The 19,925-nt window shown below is 45.4% G+C and overlaps 1 protein-coding gene across 10 annotated transcripts in view; it reads left to right on the forward strand.

The window, feature by feature from the left end:
* LPP (LIM domain containing preferred translocation partner in lipoma) overlaps positions 1-19,925 on the forward strand; it is a 677,058-nt gene that overhangs the window by 69,586 nt on the left and 587,547 nt on the right. For 8 of the 10 annotated variants that reach the window (XM_047874813.1, XM_047874824.1, XM_047874823.1 and 5 more), the window contains exon 2: positions 386-508. The exons of 1 other annotated variant lie outside the window; for it this stretch is intronic. The gene's annotated coding sequence lies outside the window, so the exon portion shown is untranslated. Of the gene's footprint in view, positions 1-385; positions 509-10,869; positions 10,979-19,925 lie in introns of all 10 variants that reach the window. One more of the 10 variants, XM_047874816.1, reaches the window with a different exon arrangement.

Consider the following 19,925-nt stretch of genomic DNA (forward strand, 5'->3'; position numbering starts at 1 on the left):
GCTCCTTTCTCTCTCTCTCTCTCTTTCCCTCTCTCTCTCTTTCTTTCTCAAAATAAATAAATAAGTAAATTTTAAAATTGAAAAAAAAACTGTGAATATCTAACTATAGATATCTTTCCTCTCTGAGATTATGATGAAGCTGTTTTCTCAGGAGGGCTGGGGTCCCTGCAATCCCTTTTCAGTGTTACTGAGACAAATTAGTGCAATAGAAATGCCAGGACCTGACTGGGGGGCTTAGCAGGTGTAGAGGGAAGCCGCCGCATTTTTGGGCGTCAGCTGGCATCATTCCTAGTATGGCTAGCCAGTGAGTTCATAAAATTGAAAAGTTCTAAAGCTGGTAAGACACTAGAGATTTGTAGGCAACCTGTTCTCCCTTTTTCCACAGGTGGGGACCTTGAGGCTCAGAAATAGAACTGAAGACAGAACCCAGTTGCCTGCTTCTCATTTGAGGACTTTTCTCATTGTTCTACTGGGCACTCATCAGAGGGAAGCTATTTTTCCACAATTGGTGAGTTCTACAGAGAAGGGAAGGCATTCTTCTTTTATAATCAATGTTCACATTTTAATGAGTTTAAAAAATCCAGGCTTTCCTTTTAAAGCATGGGCACTGATAGCTGGGATAGAATAAGAACTAGAGAAGAACCAAACTGTTTTCTTTTTATCTTGAGTTGATTTCATTGGCAATGGACAAAACAGGACAATGCTAATAAAATGTGTGACAAAGCAGAGGCAGGGCAGGACTCAGCTCTTGGAAGGAGGCATGAAGAGAAATTGGAAGAAAATTTGGAGTGATGATGATTTCGGATTGCCAATAAGTGTGTTGCTTCCTTCTTTCTCCTTTGGCATGGAGGGAAGCATTCTTGAAATGGAAAGACCAAAAAGAAAATATCAATGAACAGTGTTATGGGCATTTGCAAGGAAAGAAAAGTCGTATTATTGAGTGATTTTTGTTTACCCCTGTGCAAGCTGCTGCTGCTTCTGCGATCTCATTTTATTTTCACAAAAACCCTTTGAGGTAAGGGATGCTAAATTTGCTCAGGCAAAGGGTGTGAACCTTTGTCTTAGAGGGCCTGCTAGAGCTCCAGTGGGATGTGAGTCGGAATCCTGTTCCACACTCAGGGGAAGGGCAAACAGGTAAGGGAAGGTTTCCCTTGTGTTTTGGAATACTTCTGAGTTCAGTGGGTAGGACAGAACATCATGTTCTAGAAGGTAGGAGTGGTGAAAAGAATAATGGTGTGGGCTCCCCTGGGCTGTGCAGAGATCTGAGGAAAACAACTGGAGAATTCTGGGAAAAACGTCCATGTAGAACCTGAGATCTGTGGTCTCCATCCCAAGGACCAATCCCTATGTGCCCTGAGCCCTGGCTGTATTCCAAGCAATAAGCCTTGCCGTGTTTATGGTCTAGTTGTCCAAAACAGAGCAGATGCCATAGTGATTGGTCAAACCTAACTTTATTTAAAAGTGTAACTGAGTTTATAGTTACATTTTACCACCTTTTCTTAATTAACTGCACCTCAAAAGAACAACTGACCTCTGTGCCAATAGATCTGCGTAAGATAAAGGGCTGGCATCCAGTCTTTTGACTCTTAAAATCCTTCAGCTTGTTAAAATTTCACACCTGATCTTGAATGTTTTGTCCCAAGCCTGCACTTTATGCATCAATTGTGAAATCTTTGTTACCTGCTCTACTTCCTGAGTTGTTTCAGTGTTTGAAATTAATTGTGATTAATAGGAAGAGGTTTACTTGGATTAAAAACAAACCAACCCACCCAGTGTGTAATGACAGAATGGGAGAGAATTCCTAAACAGGAGGAATCCGGAAGACATTCGCAAGTGATTGTTGTCCATTCTAAAATGCCAGTGCAGCCTTGGACCGCATTAAATAGGGTATGTCCTCTAGAACACGGTGGGTGGGGGATCCTGCTGGTAACTGGCAAGTCCGGAGGCAAGGTGGGCTTCGGGGCCAGTCTGAACAGCACTCAGCTCTGTTTCCTATAGCACTCCTCGCTCTGCCTTCTCTGTGTTGGCTTCCACCTTGGATGTTTCCCCCCGCGATCAAGAGATGGCTGTGTGCCTCATCCTGGGCCCTATGCCTCCTATGCCCATTGTGGGGAGAGAGCCTTGTCTGCCATGTCCCCATGTCCCTGGGTTCCTGCACGTTCCTGCACAGTCACTGAAGCCAAGACGATGAGACTGTGCTAAGTGCCATGTGCACTGGGCCCTCCTCTGGAACGGAGTCTGGAGATGGTCCCACCCAAATCCCATGGCAGCTGCACAGTGGAGAAGAGTGGTCACTCAAAGAATATCTGGGGGCTGCTTGGAGGTGGTGAGAGGACTAACACTGTTTGGGTGACCGCGAACTTCCTTTCTACCCTCCCGTCAGAGCTCTCCTAGGTTGTCAGCTGGTAGTCTTTGCTTCATCCTCTGAGAGGGATCTTAGCCAGCTGGACTGTCTACACAAGAACGCTGTGAGGCCCGGAAATGATGTCCCACCAGGAACTGTTACAGGAATGAGAGACTCCACTGGAGAGGGCAGAGGGCACACGTGATGATGGCCTTTAAGAATATAAAAGTCGGTCGGAAGAGGGGTGGCATCGCTTGTTCAAAAGTGCATCTCGAGTTTGGTGGGATCTCTAGCCCATAATAGGTGCACAGTGCATTTTCATGGCTAGAAAGAATGAATCCAAAGGTGGCGAGTGTCCCTTTCTCCAAGGGCATTCCATTACACACTGGCCATTCGCTGTTGGAGGGTTTTAGGAAATCTAGAGCAGATGAGGCTGGCTACATGGCTTTCTGGGAACAAAACAAGTGCCTGGCAGAATGAGTCTTTCGGGACCAGTAGGGCTTAAGAAGTTTGTGAGTGCATAAAAAGACAGTACGTGCAGCAGAATGGGGTTTTGGAAGATCTGCCAGTTATTAGATGTGCACCCCCAGAAAAACGACATCACCCCTGCCTTCATTTCCCTGATCTGGGAATTAGGAATGATAATCATTGCTCTGCCTGCCTCTCGTGTTTGCTTAGAGCAGATGGGTTGAGAGATGCCAACCTGTTTTGCAGACTGCGAAGCGTGGTCCATACATGATAGATTATTATGGCGGAATGACTCATCTTGAATAGAAAGAAAAATAAGACCGTGTGATGTGCAGCCCCCCAGCACCAAGCCTGCTACGTAGTATATGCCCAGTGTATGTTCTTCCTCCCAACCCTACATCCCCACCATCCCCAGGATTGGATGGGCGCTAATCTGTCCTCAGTCTTGGAAGCTGGCTTCATGGTAACGGTTGAAGTTGAAATGCAGTTGTGTACTATTATTACTTTTCATGTTTGATTTTGCCCTAGGTAGCAGGAAGTGAAAGGAGGTGGACTTGAGAGACATGGAGAAGTCTCCATGCTTGAGAAATCTTGAACCTACAGTCTAGCTGTTAGGCTCTTGCTCTGTTTGATTAGATAATCACACCTCTGTCTAGGCGTGACCGGCCCAGTGGGAGTCCGGAAGGAAATTATTTTCCTCTGTTGATACTACTGTACAATTGTTGACGGTAGCCAAAGGCTTTCATTTTTAATATTTCCTTTTTGGTCCTTAGAAGGATCAGGTATTAGTCTATGCCGGAAACAAAGCAACAGTCACTTCCGCCAGAGGTGAATGTCTTGGCTCCCTACAATTACTTGGTCAGGTGGTTTCTGGGCACGTGTGACCGTCTGCTGAGCCAGCTTTCATTGCTTTTTATGTTATTGCTTCCAAAATACAAAAAGACTTGCTAGGTCTGAGCAGGAACCCATGCAGCCACCTGGGGCTCTGGCTGTTCTATAACCTAGGGATGTGTTGTAGGAGATGTTTGCTGTCCATAAAAATAAAAGGTAGGGCTCTCTCTGCCTCTTTTGTTTCCTTCCTCCTAATTCCATATTCTTCTACTTCATGAGCTCAGCACAGTGGAGATACCTTCTGTTCTATGTCGGACAGGGCCCTAGGGGGGTCAGAGGAATTCTCAGGTTCTCCTACACGGATTCCTGTCTGGTGGAAGATGTCTGGTGTCTCATGCATAGGGAACCCATAAGGCCTTTGTAGATTGCTGCTGAATATCTACCCCTCCTTCACAGAGTGTGTGCTTGTTCTCTGCCCTAATCCATTGTTATTCTGGAAGTTAGTAAACTTCAGGGTCTTAAGGACACCACAGTGAATTAGGCACAGTCCCTGATCTTGGAGAGAAAGACCGATGCATAAGAAATACCACATTAGAAAGAAAGGTGTTATTTACAGCACACATTTACTAATCACCAGATCCGTTTAAGGCTACATAGTAGGTGCTTGGGAAGTGGAGGTCCTTTATAGCCTCAGTTCTCATGGGGCTTGTGTAAAAGGTTGGGAGCGTGGAAAGAATCGGGAAGGTCGAAGAAAGCTCCCAGGAGGAGGCGATCTGATCTCAAAACCAAGGCCAGACTACTGGCAGGGTGGGCCTGTGGACATCATTTGGTCCCTAGGGCTGGGCAGGTTCTGAGGGTAGAAGTAACTGACAGCAGAATATGGCTGGGCAGGTAAAGAGTCTGTCATATTCCATGTGTGGTTCAGACTCCAGTTTATTTTCCACTCACTTGCTGCAGCCAAAAGTGTCATGTTGACTTTGAGTTGAACTGACATTATTTCCATGGTCCTCTCTGTGTGGCCAGAGCACGCCTGGGTGTGTGTCACCAAGTGGGAAAGCATCTCGGTATTCATGGGGAGGGCTAAGGGTTTCTCCCAGGAGTTTCTGATAGCTGATCTCTTCTGGTCTACTTCCTGGGTATCCTGAAAAATGGTGGAGTTGCTAGGGACCGGGACTGGGGCTCTCATATGTGGCCCCTGTCATTGTTATCTATTGCTGCATAATAGACCCCAAACTTAGTGCTTAAAGCAGAGAACATTTATTATCTTGTACTCTTTGTGATTTGGAAGTTGGGAGCAGCTTAGATGGGAGGTTCAGGGTCTCTCCTGAGGCTGCAGTCTACGTGTCTGCTGGATTGCAATTTCATCTGAAGGCTCAGCTGGGGTGGACCCACCCCCAAGCTCAATCACATGATCGTTGGCAGGATTCAGGCCCTCGCAGTGGTTGGACTGAGAGCCTCAGTTCCTTGCTGACTGTCAGCTGGAGGCTGCCTTCAGGTGTTCGCTGTGAGAGCCTCACCATAGGGCAGCTCGCAACATGGCGACTGCCTTCCCTCCGAGCAAGTGAGCAAGAGAGAATCCCCCAGATGCAAGCAGCCGCAGCCTTTCTGTAGCCTCGTCCTGGAAGTGACGCACGTTCCCTCTGCCTCATTCTGTTTGCTTGAAACAAGTCACTAGATCCGGCCCACGCTCAAAGGGAGGGATTGCACAAGGGCATGAAGACCAAGAGACGGAGTTCTAGGAGGCCATCTTAGGGGCTGTCTGCACAGATACTCTAGGTTACAGGGCATGTGCTAAGGTGAGAGCAGGAGCTACATGGCACCGCTGGAGAAACCCAGCACACCTCTGTGGACCCGCTTTACTTGAAGATTGTGGGTGAGAACTCCATTTAAAATCTGAATATAGACATTAGGCTAGAATTGCACAGAATGAAACTTGGCCTGGCTTGTCAGAGGAAGATCACAAGTTTTCAGTTAATGCTGTGCCCCTATACCTCTATATTTTTACCCTCCTTACCAGTTAGAGCTGCTTCTTGCTTGAACTTTTTGCTGTACAGGTGAGACACCAAGACCTGGAGAGGGGACAAACTCCTCTGGGGCCATGGAGCCATTGGCAGCCATTGGAGGGACCCTCTGAGGCTCCTTTGTCTCTGGCCCAGTGCTTCTTGTTCACCGTCCTGCACTGTCTCTCTTTCCGAATCAGTCCATACAGACTTTAGGCCTGGTTTCTCTGCTTTTTGAAACCTCTGTCCAGTTCCAGAAACAGATTAGGGGAAAATAGGTTCAGATTTGGAGTCTGGAGCCTTCATGTTGTCCCTTTAGTTCAATTTCAGGGTCTACATCTCCTGTTGGGTCCGGCTGTGTCCTGAAAAGTTGCGTAAATCAGTGTTGCTTGGCTCAGTGTGCCTCGGCAGTATGAATGACATTTGTGTTAAGAACACTGAACCGATACTCAGTATTGCTGTGGGACTGACAGGATCAGACACGAAAAGTCAGCCAATACCTTCTGTCTGGCAGCAAGTTCTTTTCTAGAGCGTCCGTTTCCCCCCCACCCCCCAACCAAACTGTCTTTTCTAAAACCAAAACTGGCAGTCCATTTTATAGAGGATGGCAGGTTCCCTTAGAGTCTTCCTTAACATTCCTCAAAAGTTAATGGAAATGGAAGACTTAAAAATTATGGTCAAGGTCGTTAGTAGCCAGCCCTGCAGCCAAACTAAGGAAAGCCTGCTCGGGTCAGTAAGACTGTGGCTGGCCAGAAGGTCAATATGACTCCCCCGCTCCGTGGCCCCTTTGACTCTCAAGATGTTTTGATACTGTTAGTGCTTTCAAAGTGTGGCTTGTCTATTACTTAATTTTTACTGACAGTCCGTAACAGGAAATAGTTCGGGTTGGGTGTAGGCAACAAGATAGAACAGAATTTGGAATGGGAAGACTATCATTATTAGCATTAGCTGCCTGATCTTAAGTCACTTAATCATTCCTTTATTTAAAAAAACGTTTTTAATGTTTGTTTATTTTTGAAGCAGAGGCAGAGAGTGCGCGGGGGAAGGGCAGAGAGAGAAGGGGAGACATGGAATCTGAAGCAGGCTCCAGGCTCCAAGCTGTCAGCACAGAGCCCGATGCGGGGCTCAAACCCACGAACCGTGAGATCATGACCTGAGCCAAAGTTGGACGCTCAACTGACTGAGCCACCGAGGGGCCCCCACTTAATTTGAAAAACTGGTAGCAGCTGCCTCGGATTCTTATTCTTTTGTGTTCACAAATGTACACAAAGTGCCTGCCAAGGGGGTACTTAGCACAAAGTTGGTGCTCATGAAACATTAGCCGGTGTTCTCCTTAATAGTCAGTAAGGGCTGGAAATTACCCTCAATTGTTTACTGTGTCAGGCCATTTTCTCAGTGTCCCCGCTTTGCACTGTCCCCTTGACTTGAATCAGGCCTGTAGCATTTGCATGTGTCAGCCCGGATTTCATATTTTCCTGAATAAGTAAAAGCCTTCCCGTCTATAATTTTGCTCAGTGGCTCCCAAGACATAAATACGGACATCATAATATGCTCATATTTTCTGCTATTTGGGAATACAGTAGCTCTGAGAACAAAATATAATATTCACACACTATGTTTCACAAGGAAGGCCTTTTGGACATCGGTACTTGGAAAGTAAGCATTGCTTTCCATGACAAGATTGTCTAGTCTAGAGGATGAACTCCCCTCACCTGCCATCAGCTACCTCTTCCTTTGTAAATGGCATCTTCTCTGGGCCTGCCCAGCACTGACCCTCTTTGGTTCCTCTTTGGACTTCTTTAGGATGACGTCACCTCACCCTGCTTCAATGGTGACTGGCTTGAGTTATATCAGTTATTAAAAATGATCTAATATTTCCCTTTTAAATCTAGGGCCCTGGCTCGTTCTATGATTAAGCTAGTGATTTATTTATAATATGGTACGAGACGGCTGCAACCACTCTATGATGTAATCTAAGAATGACATGAAAACAAAATAGGCTTTTATATAATGAAAGTGTTCCTGTAATACATTTTATAGCAAGGCTTTTTTTTTCCCATTGAGAATGGAGAGAGATTCTTTCCTTTCCTCCCACTCTTTCCTTATCGTCTCTTCCCATTTATAAGTCTCAGGGTTTTTTAAGTCAATTAAAAAACAAAACAAAACAACCCCAAACACCGACATTGGAAACACCACTCAGACTCTGGTTTGCTCTTCTAATCTTGTCTTGTCATTTTCTGCATTGCTCCTCTCCCCACGGCCTCCATGGCCTCGGGTATGGCTACTGCTCTGCCTACCTGCCTGCAGCCTCCTCTCAGAGCCTGGAGTCCTCACCCTTCCTTCGCTGATGCTGTTCCTGCTACTGTGAATGCCACCACGATCTTGAATTTTCTCCTGCTGAAGTCTAGTACAACGCATCGGTTCCTATAGATAGCAGACTTCTTCAGGCTGGCTCAGATGCACCTCTTCCTCCAAGCCTTCTCTGAAGCTTTTGCCCCTTACTTAGCAACCCTTTATCTGTGTTTGTCGTAGAATGACCTGCAGTGGCAAGGTCCCGTCCCCCACGTCAAGGCACATTCACGGCAGATCAGAGTTTAGAAGAGGAGAGGTGACCTAGGAGAATGGGGAAGGGGCCTTTGTGGTTCTGGTTCTGCTCTTGACACAGTCATGGGGAGGTCACGGCCCATCTCGGAGTGTCAGTTTTCCTCCTCTGAAGGAGTGGTTCCGATTTCATTTCATGTGGCCACATGGGGTGTTGGTAGTGGATTCTTGTGATGATGTGTTGAGAATGATTCTGAAACTGTATCCTGACTCGTAGGAAAGAGTCCATGATTATGTAGCAATATCTGCCATAGGTTTAGAGATGGTTAAAAATGTATATTTAATCTCACATTTATCCATGAAGGCTGGCTGTGGCAGTTGAGAAGGTGGAATTTATCTAAGACTAGAGGGGCCTTGGTTTATTGGAGGCCTGAGACTCCCCAAATTCTGTATGTCCTTGAGGTAGGGTAGGGCCAGGAGATAGCTTTCACCTGCTTGTATTCTTTACTTCCAAAGAGTTACCGTGCCCATACTATTCTAATATATGCCAAATATGGCATTTCAAGGTCAAAGCCAAAAAGTTAGGTGATTTTCCCGGGGTCTTATTGGGTCAGGGATCACAGAGTTAACCCTTGGAACCTTTGGATCCTAGGTGCCCCTCTTCCTGATCCCAGACAAAATGCCGACCTCTCAGCAGAATGCTACATTGCTTGAACTCTAGGTCCTGGAACAGTGAGAGAGGAAGAGGAGGGAAAGGAAGAGGGAAGTTTAGGATGGTGGATGGCACAGGAGACCAGAGCCTTTGAGGGCTGAGAGAAGGAATTGGAAGTAGTTAGTATGGAGAAGAGAGAAAGGGGATGGAGGGGGAGGGAGCAGAGCAGGAAGGGGACACACACTCACTCTCTGTGCTCTCAGAAGGAGTTCTGGAAGCAGTGGGTGAAAGCAACAGAAAGACGTGTGAAGAAGGACTTAATATTAGGGGCAGACCACCAATGGAATGTGCCATTTTGAAGGGTGATGACTTCACCGCTGCACATAGAGGTTGATACTAATGGGTCCTTTGTAGAGGGAATGAGAAGTTGGACTGGAAGCCCTCTAAGGTCCTCCCTGTCCTGAGAGTCTGGAATTTTCTGAAGGCACGTTTTATGTGCATTTAAGTAATTCCATTTTAAAATGAAGGCTTTATGGAGGAAAGTGATTTTTCCTTTCTCCATGGTCTTGGCACACATAAATGCTGACTTATCTTGGGCAGTCTTTTGTTTCACTTAGCATTATTGTTGAAGGAAAGCAGGCTAACTGAGGATGTCTTAATACTTTTTTTTGTACTGAGTGTATTTTTGAGGATAATTTCTATGCTTTTCAAGGGATTTCCAGAGAATTCTGTTCTGTTGGCCTCCCTCAACCCTTCCTACCCCACAGTCAACGTTTGCTTTTTCTGTAGTATCAGAGTGCTTTGTTTATATATCCAACAGAACATTTGTGTCACTTTGCTCTGCTATATAAGTATACTTCCAGTCTTCCTTTCTTACTAGATTATAGAAGCTTCTGAAGAACATGAATCCTGTCTTATTCCAGAAGACGACCTATGGTGGAAGGGAAGTGGTTTGCTAGTAATCATGATGGCTCAGTAACTTACCAACTATTTATTGAGCACCTGCTGTGTGTTAGACACTATTCCATGTTCTGTGAACAAAATCAGATAAACCTTCTATTCGATGGAGACAGACTACATACAAATTAATGACTGAACATGTAATATTTCAGTTGCACTCTATATTCAGAAGAAAAATAAGACTGATTAAGGGCACAGGAGTTAGGGAGAAGTTCTTCCTGATAAGGGTCTACATGAACAAGGACCTGAAGCTGGAGCTGAGAGGAGGAAGACTGTTTTAGGCTGAGAGAAAGTAATCACAAAGGCCCTGAGGCTGAAGCCTGTTTGGTACATTCTGGAAAAGTGAGGAGGCCAGCGTGGCTGGGGTGGAGTGACCGAGGGGAAGAATATGGGAGAGGAGGTCACCCACGCTCATAAAAATCATTGCAACAACAAATATACTTGTACCTATTGAGGTATTTAGAGAATTGCCTTTGCGATGTAGAGAAGCCACAGAAGACTGACGAAAGGTTGGCTTAAGATGTTTCTGCTTTTCAGCTTTAAGATACAGGGGCAGTAGGTGGGAGCTGGGACCATAGCAGCGCACACAGCTCAGAACAAGTTCAGGTGCGAAGGGTACTGTTGGTTTCCCTCCTATCTGTCGCCCTTCTGGCCGATGGCTCTTTTTGTTTCTCTGCTCCCGTGACAGGTGCACCTGCAGGGAGGCTGGGGCAGATGGGCAATTGCATGCCTAATCACCCATTCAGGCACCCCCTTATTTGTTTTCCACATGCAAATATGGGTTTTTTGCAGACGGATGTAATATATTTGTTGCTTCCTCATTTTATTTAAAACAAAACAAACGACCAACCATGTCAGTTGAGGGCAACAAATAGAAACATGAGTATTATGGTCTTGCTGTTCATGCTGATTACACGGCTGAAAGGGATCCGAGGCAAATCAGTGTGTTCTGTGCTCAATTATATTGTTACTTTGTATACTGTCGTTATTACGGTCATTATTGTTAAATAAAAAAAAGGTTTTGAAGAAGGAAGTGGTATTATTTTCCCTAAATCATTTTCTCGATATTTCAGGCTCCACATTTTTACTGCGTGGTTTCCAGTTCCACCTTTTTAAGTTTCCGAACTTCTGGACCATCGTTAACCAAAAGGGCATCGTGGAATCTCCAAAGGCCATTGGCAGGTGGTGCCTGTAACTTCTTTAGCCTGGAAATAAACAAATAAACAAGCACAAATTAGAAGTATTTGCCCCTATTGATGCACTATTATTATTGTTGTGCAAGATCATGCAAAAAGTCACTTCCATTTGTCTGAGAGCCTGTAGGTCAACAGCAATACCAGATAGAGGGCTTTGGTGGGTGTTTGCTTGAAATTTGTAATGAAATTTCAGATCTCTAGAGTAGCACGTCCGAATTCTTGCACGTTTTGGCAAACTCGGGGAATCCGAGGCCCAGAGAGGTAAAATGGTAAAATGACTTGTCCACGGTCTCGGAGAGTAAGAGGTAGAGGTCGGACTTGAGGAGCTGGCACTCTGGCAGATGGCTGCCTCTGGGGTCTGGGGTGATGAAGACACCGCTGGGACCCGCAGAAGATGTCATCTCAAGGTGAGGTCTGTGTGTAAATGGCGGGCACGTGTCTCATTTCTCCCTCATGACCTCCCTTCAAAATCCTTTTTTGTGTCAAGTGTTTGGTGGAGAAGCAGCGGTGGGGAATGAGGGTAGGAACTGCTTACAGCTTACCTGACAAGGCTGTAGACGGGCTAGGGGTGAGTACGTGTATACTTGTGCGTGTTTGGGCGTGAGAGGTGGGGGTGCGGACTGGCACACTAGGAGGGAGAGACCACTTGGCAGTAGGCACAGAATTTCTGAGCCAGAAGGAAGTCTAAAGCTTGCTGAATTTGACTGCTTTTATTTTGTAGAAAAGGAAACTCACGTCCAGAGTGGTTGAGAGCTTTGCCCCAAATCGTCTGACTTTAATTGAGTGCTTAGAATATCAAAGCAGCAACATCTTTTGATAGAAACTTTTATTTGGAGAAGTACCAGTCATCGCTACCAAATTGTATTTACTCGTTAGCTCCCGTGAGATGGAGTGCCGGTCTACTTTAGCGTTCTTTCCTCAGATATGGTTTTGGCAGGAGGAGAATGTCCAGGGCGGCAAGCCCTGCACATGCAGGCCTCCTCTGGTCCTGCAGATACCTGATTGGACATCAGGCGGACGTTTAGTTAACTGACCGTCCCAATGGCAAGTTCACAAGTAATCCTCTGAAAAGTTAAGGTTGGAGATCAAGACCACTCAAGTAACGTCTTGTGTCTCTTTTATATATTCTTAAATGTAGGACCCTTTCACTTTTAAATGTAAAACATTAGGATGCTGGATGTATGCACTGTGTTTGCAAGGTACAAGGTGATATTTTTGGTGGTGGCCCCGAGAGCAGGAAGGTCCGTAGGTATGAAAAGGGCAAACCCTTGGGGCGTCTGGGTGGCTCAGTCCGTTGAGCATCCGACTTTGGCTCAGGTCATGATCTCGAGGCTTATGGGTTTGAGCCCCACTTTGGACTCACTGCTGTCAGTGCAGAGCCTGCTTTGGATCCGCTGTCCCACTCTCCCTGCCCCTCCCCCACTCGCGCGCACGCGCTCTCTCTCTCTCTCTCTCTCAAAAATAAATAAACGTTAAACAAACCTTAAAAAAATGAAAGGGCAAACTTTTGTCAGGAACATACAGAGAGAGGGTTTTCATTCTGTGTAGCGACTACAAGAGTGATAAACGGCCCATGGGATGCCCTTGACACTGAAGCCCCCTAGGAGCAGAGGGTGCTGAGCGAGGAAAGGACTATTGACATAGCACGATTCAACCTGTTGTGTCTGCTCTCTGTGCAGGGGACCTCTCTGCAGCTGTTTGCCCTGACGTACATGCTGGACAATCCCAGACACCAGCGGCAGCCTCTGTGTCTGTATCAGACCCAGCATGTTAGGGTTTGTGTCTCAGCCCCCGTGTTTTTCTCTTCTCCCCTACCATCCCCTCCCCACCTCCCCCTTTAAAAACACTATTCTTCGAATTATTTGAAGGCTTATTTATGTTGATTTCTTTATATTTTGTAACTAATTTGTTTCTTGTTCCTATCTGAAACTAATTCCCTTTATGTGAAACCACATTATAATATACGTGAATTCTCTTCGGCTCTTTCTTCTTTTACTAAAAAAAAAAAATGTGTTCTTCTTCTCTCCTCGGACCTTTAGCTTTCTTGTCTACATGGACAAACTGCTTTGGAACAGTCTTTAGGGAGTTATTGACTTTGTTAGTACTACTACTATAGAAGCAATTCCAATGACAGAATCCCACATTTAACTTGCTTTTCCAGAAATAATTTATTTCTACTTTAGCTTCAAGGAGTAGCAGTGGGGAATAAGGCATTCAGAAAATAAGAAAAACATGCCAAATGAGTTGCTGATTTCCAGTGAGGCACATGGAAAAAAGGTTTTTATTTCAGTGACCTCTCAGCTCACTGGAAAACTCTGGGCTGGTGGATTTCATGATCCTGGGAGTCTGGACGCTCTCGAGTTACAGCAAGTGAGGAGAGCAAATCGCAGGGTAGAAGATGGTCTTGTTGGGCTCCTGGGGGTATGAAGACATGCTGTGCTTTGGCCTGAAGACACATCAGTTCTTCCAGTCGGGTGAGGTTTAAGGAATAGCTCCACCAAATCCCCAAATACGTGGAGCACTTACAGAGCGCTGAGCTGATAGAAAGTCAGCCTCAACGTGGGTTAAATTTTAGCGTGGCCAGTGGCCAGACTTGGTGATTCCTACTGGGTTTGTTCAACAGATTTCTTACTTAGAGACACAAGCCTGTTTCTTGTTCCCCTAGTTGGGTGGTGTCTTTATTCGATTCTTCTTGCGTTCAGATCTATAGGGTACTATTAAGAGCAACATACTTACTAAGAGGATGGGATTATTGAACTCTGACCCCAGCTCTGCCACAACCACCTGTGGAACTAGTCACAAACATTTCCATTTACTCAACAAATATTTAAATGAGCGCTTTTTACACATCAGGTGCCAGAGATACAAAAACGTGTCAGACACGGTTCTTACCTTCACTGCTTTTAGTCAGGGGTAGAGAGCTAAGTACCCAAATAGAACATGAAGTGACTTCTCCTTTCTGGGTCCCCCTTTTACATATCGAAGAGCCAGCACTGGGTTAGATGATGGCCCCAAGGTCCCTTCTGAGGCTAACATGCCATCATCTGTGCCAGATTCATCAAGTATCCGAAAATCACTTATCTGACTAAATATCGACAAACATTTCCCCTTCCTCCCCAGTTGGTAGGTGGTGATGTTGAAGTTGAATGAGACAGTATCTACAAAGTGCTTTAATAAGCAAGTGGCAGAAAGACATGGTCTAGGTTTGAGGCATTATTATTAACGGAAAAATGAAAACAAGGGCTGATGTTTTTAGAGAGAGAACAGATGGTTCTTTTGTTTAGAATTTGAGTATAAAGGAAAGAGAAAAAGAGATACTTGCCATATTGTTTAGGCCCTGAATGTGAGTGACTTCAAAATGCCAAAACAATCTGGTTAGGAAAGTCCCATGGATTCAAAATAGCTCCCACACTGATCAAACTGTAATTAATTTAACAAAAAAATGACAGTAAGAAAAATCCTAACGAGAAATGCCACGGTGACAATTGACACAACCTAACAAAAAACTCCCATCTTTGCGTCAGCTCTGGAAACTTCATTTTTCCCGTGCTCAGGAGTTCTACCACACAGAGGAACAAATTAGTGAGAACGGATTTAAAACTGTGTTTCTTTATCAAGTCCCCTCCCCCCCACCCCCCGCCGAGTTATTTCGGTTTTCCGTGACTCATAAAGGAAATCTTCAGGATTCACAAGAATTTGGCAGTCCTCTCCCACCTTTGCTGCTGGGTACTGACAGGAGAGCAGTGGGAACTGGGGCATTTGAATGAGAGAGCAAACCTCAAAGGACTTGGGTGACATTGCAGAGGGTGGTGGCTGGGACGCACCTTTGAGAAGCTTGAGAGGAGACTTTGAAAGGGTTTCTTCTCTCTTTATTTCTTCATTGCTTAGGCTCTGTCTGCACAGTACACAATTAATGTATCCTTGTGACAGCAGCCTTGCCCTTCCAGTGCCTATCACTCCCAAGGTGACAGAAAACGTGGGCTGTGAGAATGAGCTCATGGGCCACCAAGCAGGGGGCGTTCAGTAAAATGTGCTAGACCTTTTGTCCAGGTGCTGTCATACCTGTGGTGTGATTGGGCCTGTTTCCCCGCTGTGGAAGAAGGAGGTTCCTAGAATGTTTCTTCTGACACTCCTCCTCCCTTCAGGTCCGCATGCTGTCATAAACAGTTATAGGAAGGCTGGGGAAGGTTGGGGATGGGTTTTCCTTTGGGAGTGTTTATTAATTTTATTTTTTTAAATTGATCTATTTATTTTGAGAGAAAGAGAGAGAGTGCACAAGCGGGGGCGGGGGTGGGGAGAGAGAGAGAGAGAGAAGGAGAGAGAGAGAATCCCAAGCAGGCTCTACACCTCCAGTGCTGAGCCCGACGTGGGGCTCGAACTCAGGAACCGCGAGATCATGACCTGAGCCGAAACCAAGGGTCAGACGCTTAACCGACTGAACCGCCCAGGTGCTCCCAGATTTGGGAGTGTTTAGAGACAAATGCGTGTCCTCAAGACAACACTGATCAAAAGTCCACTTGGCTGAGGTAGGGCGGGCGCTCTTATCCACTCTCTGAGCCCCCTGCCGAGGTGGTTCCTCAGTCCACTGCCTCGGATGGCAGTGTGTCAGAGCCGCAGGTGGCTGGCTCACTGCCAGACCCAGAGGACCAGAGTGGGCCTGGGGAGAAGCCCCGTCAGAGTGTGTGGAGTTCTGGGTGCCAGTCCTACTTCTGCTGCTACCCACGTGTGACCTTCTGGAAGTTTCTCCAGATCTGATTCACTGGTTGGTCTGCGAGTCATCCAAGCAACGGGAAGACTTTCTACCCTGCCTGCAGCTCAGGCTTTGCTCAGAAGAATCCCGGGGACCCTTTCACGCTGTGTCGTCTGTGTCTTTATCAGATGCCTATTTCCTTCTACCTCGTGTCCGAGTCAGAAGTATACTTGTTAGCTGTAGAGGTGCTCTCCGCCGTGCCTTCCTGATAACCCACCGCTCTCCTCTGAGTTCCCTCCTGTCTTACAGCTCCAGGTGCTTACACCTCTTCTTAAGCCTGACGTCACTGCACGATGCTTATTCAGTATTGTGTGTTTGTCTTCCCCCCTGGACTGTGAAATCAGCTGTGTCCTGCACGTTTCTGAAGCCTCAGCATGTCCCTCGGTACCTGGTCTAGAGTAAATTTTCCATAAATGTCAGCTAAACGAGTGAGTGGTGGATGATGATCCTGTGTTTCCTCACCAGGTTGTCCGTTTCTGGAAGACATGGACTTGTCTGATGAGTTTCTTTGCTCCCCCAGGATGCCCATCCCGGGGCTTCGAGTGCACTACGTAATCACCTGCTGTTTGTTGAACTGCAGGAAGAGAGGTAGAGATGGGTCCGGAGCAGGGAAGGCACATTTAGACACAAACTGTTTAGCTTGGTGAGGGGCTGACAGAGGTTGTAGGGCATCTGTGGGTCTGTGATGGAGCACGATGGGGGCTGGGGTAGGTGACTGCCTCTCCTAATTTCCTCATTGTCATACCAGGTCCCCTGGGCTGGGTTAGAGACAATCGGTCTCATCCTTGGTCTGGTGTCCGTTTTTTGTTTTTTTGCTTTTTTATATTTAAAAAATTTTTTTTTTAATTCTTCTTTGCATTCATCCTTCAAGGCTTGAATTAGGGTAAATTGTTTGCATAAATCTGCCTCGTTTGATTTTCAACAGTTTGCGGGCAGGGCTGGTGTTTTCTCATAATTGTGTTCCCCACGGGCTCTGGCGCACAGCCGTCCACAGAGAAAATGCTCAGTAAATGTTTGCAGACTTGAGTTTCATCCCCCGACTTTGCTTTTCTACTGCCTTTCCCCTCCTGCTAGGAGCCAGCTTATATGATAATACCAGCCTTACAATGGAGACTGCAGGGTAAACTTAATAATCAAATAAAAGACGGTGTTTCCTTCCCCACGTTCTTGGTAGATCAAAGTAACTTTGCTTTTGGGTGTGCCCTGCTTTAAAAAAAATAAAATAACGGCAAATATATTCTGTTGCCTTTACCGTTCCCCTTTGTTTATGAAATCTCCTTAATATGTTAGGAGAACAGAAAGACTTCTGTTTCTTGACTGTAATTGTTAAACTATATAGTCAAAGTTTTCTGTTTTATTTTTTGACTGATACCATAAAATAGTGTGATGTGATGTGAGGATTTTTCTAATGGAGAAATGACTAAGAATATCCTTGGGTATTCTATCTGCTTCTTAATTGTTTTGTTATCTTGAGTAAGTTTCTTTATTCCTCATTGTTTCTTTGTCTCTAAAAATGAGATTATTGAAAAAGGCGATTTCCAGAACTTGTTTTTCCCCATTAACATTAAATCCATGGTACTTGAGAGCATTGGGAGCAGACATATATTTCGAGGAGTTTATTTATTTTTCTGCCCTTTAAGTGGGAAGGATGACCCCTAGGCCCCTTTAACCAGCAGCTTCAGTAACTTTCAGAAGCCCTTAGGAAGCAGAAGCCCCATAATTCAGTGCACTCCTTCGTGATTAACATCCTCTGCCCCTTCTCAGATCCCAGGCTCAGGTTTTGATATTTAACGATAGGGATTCTTTCCCCCTTGCACGGAATGTCTTGTTCAAAGTCACTAATCCATTTAGTGAGTTAACAATTTATTGACATTGAGGGCTTTTCTTTCATTTCACTGCCTCACATGAGAGGTTATATAGAGCCTCAGCCTGCTTTGCTAGCGGTTAGTGAACCAAGGCCCGGAGAGGGAACTCTGGTTGTCTCAGGTCACCCAGATGAACCAGAACAAGCACTATATTCAGCTGTAAGGGCACTACCGGAAAGTCTCTGACCTTCAGAAATCAAAGAGGCATGTCAGCGTGGAGCGTGGAGCCCTGAGCGTGCTTCACTTGACCCATCTGTGAAATGGGGTGACGATCTCTTTTCTGCTTGAAATCAGACGGCTGTCCAGATGACCTCTGGAGAATTTTTCCCACCCTGGGATCTCTGATTCTGTGAGCAAATACAACCAACCCACACCCACCAAGTACTTAAGGGTGTTTTCTAGAGCCTTATAACTATTTATAGACTATTTGTTAGGAGTGCAATACTTTTGAAAACTTAAGGAATAGCTTTATGTATTATGTAAGGGAGGTGATAAAAATTGATATTCACATATGCAAAGTACTTTACAATGTATTCACTTTTTGTTATAGCCTAGCGAAATTGGTTTCTCGTTGGTGCCATTTTATCTTTGTGGAAACTGAAGCAGGGTGAGAAACAAAATGATGCTGTCCGTGTTAGTCAGTCTAAGGACATGGTAAAGCCGTAGACAGTTGAAGCTTTTCCTAGAGCTCAGGAGCTGCAGAGGGGTTTAGAATCTTCTGGGTCAGTGGTTTGCGAGCATGCCACCTACTGACATCTCCAGAGGAACTTAAAGCTCTGTCCTTCTGCTTCTCACCTGATGTCACAGTGTCTGCGGGCGGGGCCTTGAGCTTCAGTCTTATTTTAAATGGGCTCCCAGGAGAACCACTGATCTGGTCTTGATCTTTGACCTGTGCCTTTACTGGCGTTTTGATTAATCTCTTACTCCATGGGCGGCACTGCTGGGACCTCACTCCCCTGCCACCCACGTGAAAACTGCTGGATGACAGAGGCACTGGAGACTCTACTGAAAAGGCTCATAAGTTCTGGGAGGTCCTGAGATAAATGTGTACAGAAGAGAAGGAGTTAACATGTTTTACATGGGGACGTGCCTTCTTTTTATACTTCTAAGAACATTGAGAAATGATAGCAAGGAATATATTTCACTGCTTTAATTGTCCAAGGTCTTTTTAAAGTATGTGCAATAAAATACCATTTAAGCTAACTGACCTTTATATTTTAATGCTTTTTGGAAGGGAACAATACCTAGTATTCAGCTGCAGTGTGTGTGTGTGTGTGTGTGTGTGTGTGTGTGTGTGTGTGTGTGTTTCAGTCAGCAGAGCCTGTTGTGGAATCAGAGGGCTGAGGATTTTCTGCCTGTTCCCAGATATTTTACCTATTCCTGTTTAAATATCACATTCCATTTGGTTGATGGTTCTTGACCTCATAATGTCTAACCTTCCTATCCTTTTATTTTTCCTCTTGGAACTTATCCAGGAAGGAAACTTCAAGGCCCGATTCACTGATTTTTTTCCTTCTGCTGGAAAGTTCAGATTTGTAGTGGAGGGTAGCACATGTGGCCCGATCCATATTTTGACAAAAAGAGTGCTCCCTGCTCCTCCTTGCTTTATCCGTTTGGTGATACTTAACCTCAAAGGCCGCTGCTGATAGATTTTTAAAAATTGATGCTAGCTATTAGCTTGTTAGCTACAGCTCATCTTCTAACTATAAACTTGCTCTTTCTAGAAGGGAAATAGTACTCGGATTGCAAATGTGGGGAACTGGAATTTCAGAGGCTTGCATTGACCTACAAATCTTGTAATTGTAGCCCTGGCTGCATAGCCACTGTGGCCTTAGGTATTTTAGGTGTTGGTCATCTCCAGGAGTTTCAGAAAAAGAAATTCTAGAATCCTTTCCCGTGTTAAGAAATTAAAATATACAAAATTCTCTGAGTAGCTATGAAATACATGTGCATGTGTTATATGGAATGATGTACTTTGGGATTAATTTATTGTTTTCAAATCCTGCTGGAAAATAGAGCTAATTTTTTTAATGTTTATTTCTGAGAGAGAGAGAGAGAGAGAGAGAGAGAGAGCGAGCAGGGGAGGGGCAGAGAGAGAGAGGGAGACACAGAAGCCACAGCAGACTCCAGGCTCTGAGCTGTCAGCACAGAGCCCAACACGGGGCTCGAACCCATGAACTGTGAGATCATGACCTGAACCGAAGTTGGCTGCTGAACCGACTGAGCCACCCAGGTGCCCCTAGAGCTAATTTTTGATTGCTACATTTTTTCCTTCTCTTTCACAGTGGTTAGTTTTTCTTTAATTTTTTAATTGTAAA

The sequence above is a fragment of the Prionailurus viverrinus genome, chromosome C2 (assembly GCF_022837055.1).
Source record: "Prionailurus viverrinus isolate Anna chromosome C2, UM_Priviv_1.0, whole genome shotgun sequence".
Lineage (NCBI taxonomy): Eukaryota > Metazoa > Chordata > Mammalia > Carnivora > Felidae > Prionailurus > Prionailurus viverrinus.